This window comes from Haemaphysalis longicornis, unplaced genomic scaffold (genome assembly GCF_048455015.1).
Source record: "Haemaphysalis longicornis isolate Haplotype H1 unplaced genomic scaffold, Haemaphysalis longicornis Haplotype H1 scaffold_2, whole genome shotgun sequence".
Classification (NCBI taxonomy): Eukaryota; Metazoa; Arthropoda; class Arachnida; order Ixodida; family Ixodidae; genus Haemaphysalis; species Haemaphysalis longicornis.
In genome coordinates, this window is record NW_027526295.1 from 117,263,991 (window position 1) to 117,273,137 (window position 9,147).

Here is a 9,147-nt window from a genome sequence, read left to right on the forward strand (position 1 = left end):
ACTCCTCCTTTTCTCCCTTTCGTGGGTGATGCATCGCCGAAACCGGAATACGCCGCGCCGCGGCGCTGGTGGTGATCGGAGGGCAGCCGGGGGCGTAGTCAGAGCGCATTCGACAGGGAACGGACCACGGAGTAAGAAAGATAAAACAGACGCTCGCCGCCTTACCAGCAGTGCGATTTCGCTTTACGTGTCGTGGGCTGCTAAAATGGACTCGTCATTTTGTGAGTGGCGAAAAAATTTGCCGCGAACGGGCATGCTGCTACTGCGTTCTTGCCTGCCGGTTTGGCTACAGAGCAGCGGCGGCCACCCGATGCTCTCTGATCTGCGGTGGCGCCCCACGCGGTAGCCTTTGTCCCCGTACAAAAATTGGCCGGGAGTTTCATGAGCAGAGAAGCATTGAAGGACTCTGATAATACCTCCGTGCTAAAGCTAGTAAGAAGACTTAGGTTACCTATAAAAATTATTATTTATATTGTATTATACTAATTTAATATAGTTGTTATATACGTAATTTACATGAGAAATTACGCACCGGACTTGCGTTATGAAACAAACATAACTATCAGTAAAGTTAAAAAATACACATTTTTAATTTGCGTTTCAGCTGATTTCAGCTGAAATTCCAGTTGTCAACTGCTTGCTATGCAGAGTTGTCGACTGAAGGGTACTATTTTGGCTGGGAGGTAGTACGACGGCCTTAATCTTTTTCTTTATCTCTGAACCCCTTAATCTTTGGCCCCTCTCACCATGCAGAATGTTCTTCTGCCTATCCTACTTTTGCGCTTTATATGAAAGAGATCACATATTTGCACGGATTTGCAGTCGTCCTACCCCTCCTGTCTCTTCTCTGCTTGATTCTCCGACTACAGCTTGCACCATTTGCGGAAAAACGAGACATAGTGAATCGCATGCTAAAGGTCAGCATTACTGAACAAAATTTGTTTCCAACTCACGTAGCCACCCTAACCGGGACATCTTTGGAACAACGCTTGTAGCTAGCCTTGAATACGAAAGGTTTTCATATTTATTTACACGGGGTCTTGTTGAAGCCTCCATTACATCGCAAGTTTTTTTTTTCTTAAAATTGCGCACCCTATTATTTGTGTGGGTTTGCTATTCTTCATACCCCGCACGGGGCACCTTGAGTAATCTTGGTGACGGTGAGTGGCGACACCGTGTACCCCGAGCCCCCCATACTTAAGCTGTCACCTACCGTGGCCAGAAGTTGAAAGGTGAAGGGTTAGAAGCCGTGAACGGTGGCCGTCGGAGCATTGGTCAAGCTCCGGCCGATGGGCTCCCTGCCTGTCTACCAGGCAGGGAGCTCCGGGACCTCTTTGACTACCAGGGTAAGGTCAAAGGAGAAAGTACCCCCGTCTCCCTGCTTTCCAATGTATCATATGGCATTTTCCAAACCCCCCCCCCCCCCCCCCAAACGTGATCGGTCCCAAAAGGGGCCGCACCGAAGTTTCTTTTTCTCCTTTGCAATCGATCTCTCTATCAAAGCCTTATAATTTCTCGCGGTTTTTGATCATGGAATCTGTTGACAAGACAAAGCCCATCACTTCCCAGTCTGTGTTTCTTATCTCCAAGTTTCTTGAAAGCCTTATCGGAAAGTCGTACAAGGCTAAGAAACTCACAACGGGAGAAGTTTTGATAGAAGTAGAAAAAAACAAAAATCGTCTAACCTCCTCAAGCAAACGGGCATGGTAGATGTTGACATCAAGATCACGCCCCATCGCAGCCTCAATAGCTGCCAGGGCGTGATCTCTGATCGGGATCTAAAGAATGAGACTGACGCAGATCTGCTCGAGGGCCTCCGAGATGAGGGCGTGACAGCAGTGAGGGGGATCACCATACGCCCAAATGATGAAATAATTCCTACTAAGCACATAATCTTGACACTTGACCGTTCAAACCTTCCTGAGGCGGTCAACGCAGGTTTCTTGAGATGTCCAATCCGACCCTACGTGCCGAACCCACGTCGCAGTTTCAAGTATCAGCGGTTTGGGCACGGCACAACGTCTTGTCGTGGTAAATTGACGTGTGCAAAATGTGCAGCACATGATCATCTAACTGACAATTGTAAATCCGAGAACTTCACCTGTGCGAACTGCCAGGGCCCACACCCTGCCTATTCTAGGAGCTGTGAAAAGTTCAAACAAGAAAAACAGATCATTGCCTTGCAAGTCAACGAAAACATCACCTTCCCAGAGGCGCGGAAGAGGTTCGCCTCCTTCCCTCTGGGCAGGTACGCCGACGCAGCTCGCCGGGGGGCGGAGCGGCGTCTTGTTTCGGGGGGAACCCAGTACCGTGAGTCGGACTTGGTCCCGCCGCCGCCCCCCCTCTTCCCCCCCTGGGTTGCCTCCGGCAGCTCAACCCACCACCGCGCCGCTTGCTCAGGCAGCAGCGGCTGTGGTGGCATCCACGTCCGTTGGGGATGCTGCACCCCCTTTTTCCTCCTCCCCCGCTGCCCAAAGCACACGCGAGGGCCCGGAGGAGATGGAGACGGTGGAAACCGCAGCAGTTCCCACCTCCGCCGCACCGCCTGTGCCACCCGGGGCGCTCCTGACGCCCTCGGTGGTCGCGGCCAAAACGAAGGGCACCGCTAAGGGTGCCAGATCCGGGGGGTCCGGTACGCCGGGTACCCCTTCCAAATCAGATGATGAGGTGGATGTGGGACTCTTCCTGTCTGCTTTGCAGCGGAAGGAGCGGGTCCCTCCATCTAAACCTCCAGAGGAGGTAAAGAAACCCCGTCCAAGAGTCCAAGCCCCGAAAGACCCTACATAAATAGTCATACTCCAGTAGCTCTAATACATCATAATGGGAAGAAAAAATATTGTTCAATGGAACTGCAGAGGCCTTCTGAATAATCTTGACGACGTGTATGAGATTCTGCATACCAATCAGCCAAGTGTAATGTGTGTTCAGCAAACACATTTGAATTCTAAACACCGAAATTTCCGGAATAGTTACCTCGTATACAGGAAAGACAGGGATGGCTGCACACACTCTTCTGGCGGTGTGGCCATAATTGTCCGGAAATCCTTAGCATGCCACCCTGTCACTTTAAACACTATCCTTGAGGCTGTAGCAATACGCTTAATAATATTTAATAGGTTGATAACGGTATGCTCCATAACATTTCTCCTGATGTTACACTTTTAAGCTCTGACATCGAGGCGCTGGTGGACCAGCTGCCCGAACCATACATTCTAACAGGCGACCTTAATGCTCACAATTCTTTTTGGGGCTCTTCTCGTACGGATGCCCGGGGTCGCCTGATAGAGAGGTTTCTTACATCCTCTGGAGCATGCCTTTTCAACAATAAACAGCCTAATTATCATAACATAGGACACAACACATACTTATGTCTTGACTTGGCTATTGGCTCCGCAGTTCTCTTTCCTCTTCTCGAGTGGGGTGTGGGAACTGACCCATATGGCAGTGACCACTTCCCCACCTCACTTACATATATAGGTAAAGACCCAAGCAGTTCACCTTCCCATAATAGGTTCAATGAAGCACGAGCTAACTGGAACACATTTACAGAGACATCGAAACTACACTACACAACTAAACACACCTACACGTAGATGAAGCCGCACAACTCTCACGGCGCACATCCTCGACGCCACCGAAAAGTATATTCCCAACGCCTCTGGTGCCTCGCGCCACCAGCGGAGGCCGTAGTGGAATGATGACTGTAGGCGGGCGCGAGAGGCCCAGAACAAGGCGTGGGGTATCATCCGTCGGTACCACACGTCGGGAAACCTCCTCTTGTTCAAACGGGCCAAGGCATTCGGAAAACGTGTGCGCCGTGAGGCAAAAAGAGATAGTTGTCGCTCATTAATAACATCTATAAACTCCTACACAGACACACGCAAGGTATGGACACGTATACGCAAACTCAAAGGACAACAGACACACAGCCTGCCTGCTCAGTACAACAGGGGACACACTGGAAGACCAGGCTGACACACTCGCACAACACTTCCAACACGTGTCCAGTTCAGCACACTACTCCTAACACTTTCCTGAAACATAAAGCCTCTTGTAAAAAGGAGTCCCTACACGACAACAACAAATCAGACTTCTTACAACTCCCTGTTTTCACTACATGAGCTGAGGGCTGCTCTGAGCACGTGTAAACCCTCAGCTCCAGGCCCAGACAACATTACATACACAATGATACAACACCTACACGCAGACACACTTGAAGCACTTCTACATCTATATAATAACATATTTCTTTCGGGGCACATTCCACACTCTTGGAGGGAGGCCATTGTAGTGGTTTCTTGAAGGAGCGAAAGGACCCGTCGTCTCCCTCAAGTTACCGTCCAATAGCCCTGACGAGCTGCCTGTGCAAGCTCTTCGAGAAGATGATCAATCGCAGGCTCGTGTACTTTCTCGAGTACAATGGTCTTCTCGAGAGCTTCCAGGCAGGCTTTAGGGTGGGGCGATCGGCAAACCATCAACTGGTTGCACTTGACTCATACATCAAGGATGCCTTCGTGCATAAGCAGTACTGTTTAACTGTTTTTTTCGATCTCGAGAAGGCCTACGACACCGCTTGGCGTTATGGGATCCTTAGTGACCTCAGGTCATTCGGTGTTTCGGGTAATATGTTGAACACCCTTGTAAGTTATTTGTCGGAGAGAATGTTCAGAATAAGAGTTGGTTGTGCACTTTCAAAGGTTCACGTCCAAGGAAATGGCGTGCCGCAAGGTGGCGTGTTGAGTTGCACTTTCTTTATAGTAAAGATGAACTCTCTTGGAAAGGCACTGCCACCAACAATCTCTTATTCTATGCATGTAGACGACGTGCAAATATCTTTTAAATCATGTAATATGTCAAAATGCGAACGTCAAGTCCAGCTTAATGTCAAGAAGCTTGCCGGCTGGGCAGACAAGAATGGGTTTAAATTGAATCCTGCACAAAGCTCCTACGTTGTGTTCTCTAGGAAGCGCGGGGTCCATCCAGACCCAGACATTACACTGAATGGCGTGTCGCTTCCTGTGAACAAGGAGCACAAGTTCTTAGGTGTTGTGTTTGACCAGAAAGTCACATTAATTCCACACATCAAGGAACTTAAACATAAATATCTAAAACCAATGAATATACTTAAGGTTCTCTCCCACCAATCGTATGGTTCCGACAAAGAACTCCTACTACGGCTCTATACTGCTTTGGTTGGGTCTCCTTAGACTATGGCAGTGTGGTATATGGGTGGGCGACTAAAACAGCGTTGCGAATGCTTGACCCTGTGCTACACTTGGGGCTACGGCTTTCGTCTGGTGCTTTTCGCACTAGCTCTGTCGGGAGTCTGTATGCCGAGTGTAATAAGTGGAGCCTTGAGAACCAACGGACGTACATGCACTTACTTTATGCTTTTAAAATTTTATCGCTGAATAACCATCCTTTTTATCCTGTCTTTAACGACACATCCACATCTGTGCTTTTTGTAAATCGCCCATCCGTTCCGTTGCCCTTTTTACTTAGAGTGAGAGAGCGAGCCTCGGATCTGAGCGCTTCGTTTTTAGATGTGTACAGATCATCCTTTTCAGACATTTTACCTCCTTGGAAAGTTCGTCCTATGTCCTCCGACCTTTCTTTTATGAAACCTGACAAAAATCGGGTACTGCGAGCTGCAATACTGCAGCACTTCCTTTCTTTGCAATTTAAATACCCACGTGCAGAATTCTACAGTGACGCTTCTAAAACCTCCACTATGGTGTCGTGCGCTGCTCATTGTCCGAATTTCAATGCAGCCAGAACCATGAGCGTGCACGCAACAATCTTTTCAGCAGAAGCGTATGGAATGTTACTTATTGTACGACACATTCTTGAGAACCAGATTCCCAATTCCATCATCTATACAGATTCTTTGAGTGTTCTTCGCGCACTGGCATCGCACAAGCCCTCCAAAAACCACATAGTTAATCTTGTATTCAACACTATTATGTTTGCGTATGCACAAAAGCATGAGCTGCTCCTCTGCTGGGTCCCAGGACACGCAGGGATCGCTGGGAATGAGTTTGCAGACGAGAGGGCCGCTGCTGCTGCACTCAGGAACACTGTAGACATTACAACGATACCCTACACAGACCTCAAGTCACACATAAGACAACACCTGCGCAGAACATGGCAAACACACTGAGATGAACAGACAGACAACAAACTACATGTAATAAAGCCACACTTGGGACGGTACACAGGTGACTCACACAACAGACACACGGAAGTCGCCTTGAGTAGGCTGCGGATAGGGCACACCCATGCAACGCACTCGTATCTGCTTACGGGATCTTCTAGACCCCAGTGCAGCAGGTGCGGAGAGGCCCTATCCGTGGTTCACATTCTAATTACATGCAAGGCACTTCACACAACACGACACAAACTCTTCAGAGAACTATACAGACAACATATCCAACTACATCCATCCCTGTTTATCGGTGACGATGCCATAGTTTCTGTGAAACGTGTGTTTGAGTATTTATCAGACGTAAAGTTTGTAAACTTCATTTCCTATCACGCATATTCAAATCTGGCCCTATACACCAGCCATCACCGTTGCCGTTAATTGATTTTATTGTTGTTCTGGCTTTAGTAGCTAGTTTTTTTTTAAGATACTTTTGTTTGGCGCTCTTTGCCCCAGCTGGCCTTGCGCCAAAAAACTCCAACCATCATCATCAGCTATTCTTCATAGCTGTTGTTGAGATTTGTTTTAATGTAAAACCACTGAACTCATATAATCCGGGTGGGCCCTGGTAATAAATAAAAAAATGAATACATAAATAGAAATAAATAAATAAACAAACAAATCAAAATTAATTAAAAAGTAAATCTCGCTACACCGACGCCGCCCTCTACCCCACACGCCAGGCTCATGCTATGCCGGTTGCAAACTCAGAAGGCACACTTCTCACCTCCCTCACAACTCTCTCGACATCAACCACCACTGCCGAAGAAATTGCCATAGCCATCGCCGCTACAACTGGCTCCGAATACCTTACAATAATTACAGATTCCCAGCAAGCCTGCCGTAACATTCAACGTGGACGCATCTCACTTCCTGCATTACGCATACTCGCATCAATCAATCCCCTCCCCGACCTGTACATCGTCTGGACCCCTGGCCACTCGTCCCTCGAGGGAAATGAGGCGGCTCACGCCGCTGCCCGCGCCCTTCCACACCGGGCATTTCCCTCAGGAACAGGACCTACGGTCCAGCCTCCTCCAACTCCCGCTGTTCCATCACGCTACCACGATATCCTGCACCATTATCGCAACCTTCGCCTCACATTGCCTCAACCTCACCCTCAACTAACCAAGGAGGAAGCAGTCATCTGGCGTCGATTACAAACAAACACATATTACAACGCACCCATCCTCCACGCTATCTCCCCTACCCAATACACCCTCACCTGCCAATTCTGCCCCTCTCTTAATACTACCTACCACATGGTGTGGGCCTGTCAAAACACCCCATCGCTTACCCCCAATCCCAGACATTCCCCAGAGCAGTGGGAGGGCCTGCTGACCAGCTCCCGTCACGCTGACCAGATCTTTCTGGTCACCCGTGCCAGGGCTGCAGCCAAGGCCCAAGGGTACCTGGACTGAGGTGAACCCACCCCACCGAGTGACGGCTCAACCACCACCGTCTGCTCTAATAAATGTTTCTTCTCTCTCTCTCTATCCTAGTTACTCTCACAGTGAAATCTGCCGAAACAGCCGGGCTGTGGTTGCCCTGTATCGGTTTGAAGATCGACGCGCGCTCGTCCGAGAACGGAAGCACACCGCCGCGCAAATTGTGCTGTTCGCGCAAAGTAATCGGCAGCTAAACGTCAGAGTTAGAAGTCTTCCTCCTCTCTCCCTCGCTAGATGGAGGGCGAAGGGCTCGCCCTGCGAGACCACTGCGCGCGGTATTGGTGGGACCAGTATTCGGATCACTGGCGGTCCCAGATTAAGCGATTGTGGCTGCCGGCGGGTGCGGTAAACTCTGCGTGGCGCACAAGCTTCAGCAAACGGACGGAAAGGCTGGACCAACAGCGGCTAAGCTGTTAAAGCGAACTGCTATGAAAGCGGCTTCATTGATTGATTGTAGCGTTTAACGCGCCGACGCAACGCAGGCGATGAGGCGCGCCGTTGTGGAGGGCTCCGAATTAATTTCGACCACCTGGGGATCTTTAACGTGCACCGAAATCTCGTACACACGGGCGTTTTTGCTTTTCGCCTCCATCAGAAAAGCGGCCGCCGCGGCCGGAACTCGAACCCGCGACCTCGTGCTCAGCTCAGCAACGCCTGAGCCACTGAGCCACCGCGGCGGGTGAAAGCGGCTTCGCCTAACCCACTTCGTAACGTCTGCGGATCTACAGCGCCTCGTCACGTGTTGCTGCAGTAGGCACGTCCTCTAGGGAGACGTAACTACAGGAATGAGGAGAACTCTGTTGGATAGGATCATTTATTTTGTCCGCCATCTAATTAGCGTTATCTGGTTAGAGCTAATTGGATTTGGCTAGGTGCAAATTGGGTTGCAGTGTTGTTCGTCGTTTATTATTCTGTGCCGGTCGAGACACTTGACAGCCAAGATGTATTCGTTTTCCTGTTTTGTGACGGTTTGATAAAATCCGAAAGGTACCCACCGACTTAACTGTGAGGGCGGCATCTCCAAATTTCTGGAAACACTTGAATGCATATTTAGCCATGGCTGCAGTGTTCTGCATTTTAAGAAAAAAAAAACAAGGATTCAATCTTGTTCTACAAAAAGCATATTTTACCAAATAATTGCGTTCTTTTTAAAAGAAAAAAATGATCTTTTAGGACAATAGAATAGTTAGCACTATTTAAATTATTTGCCGCCATGAAACCAATACAACCAGTCCATTATCAGAAGGTGTTATATGCCCAATATCACAAGGGTTTATACTTCAACAAAGGAAATACGAATTGTGCAGCTTCGTTGGGCGCACATATACGAGTAGCGTCATTTCACGCCTCTATATCTATCTCAAAATATGGAGGAGAGAATTGGGTGGAAGGTAAAGAAATTGCAAAAGCCAAACTGTCATAACAATGGAGCTTTTAATTCGAACTTCTTCCGCTGCACAGGTCGCCTGTTGATGACTGCGTGACAACGCCCGTTCT

The 9,147-nt window shown here is 48.8% G+C and overlaps 1 long non-coding RNA gene across 1 annotated transcript in view; it reads right to left on the reverse strand.

Annotated features, from left to right (window-relative positions):
* The window catches only part of LOC144167324 (uncharacterized), a 46,440-nt gene extending 37,726 nt beyond the window's left edge, over positions 1 to 8,714 (reverse strand). The window contains exon 1 of the long non-coding RNA XR_013321953.1: positions 8,646 to 8,714. This is a non-coding gene — a long non-coding RNA (uncharacterized LOC144167324). The remainder of the gene's footprint in view (positions 1 to 8,645) is intronic.
* Between the last annotated feature and the right edge of the window lie 433 nt (positions 8,715 to 9,147).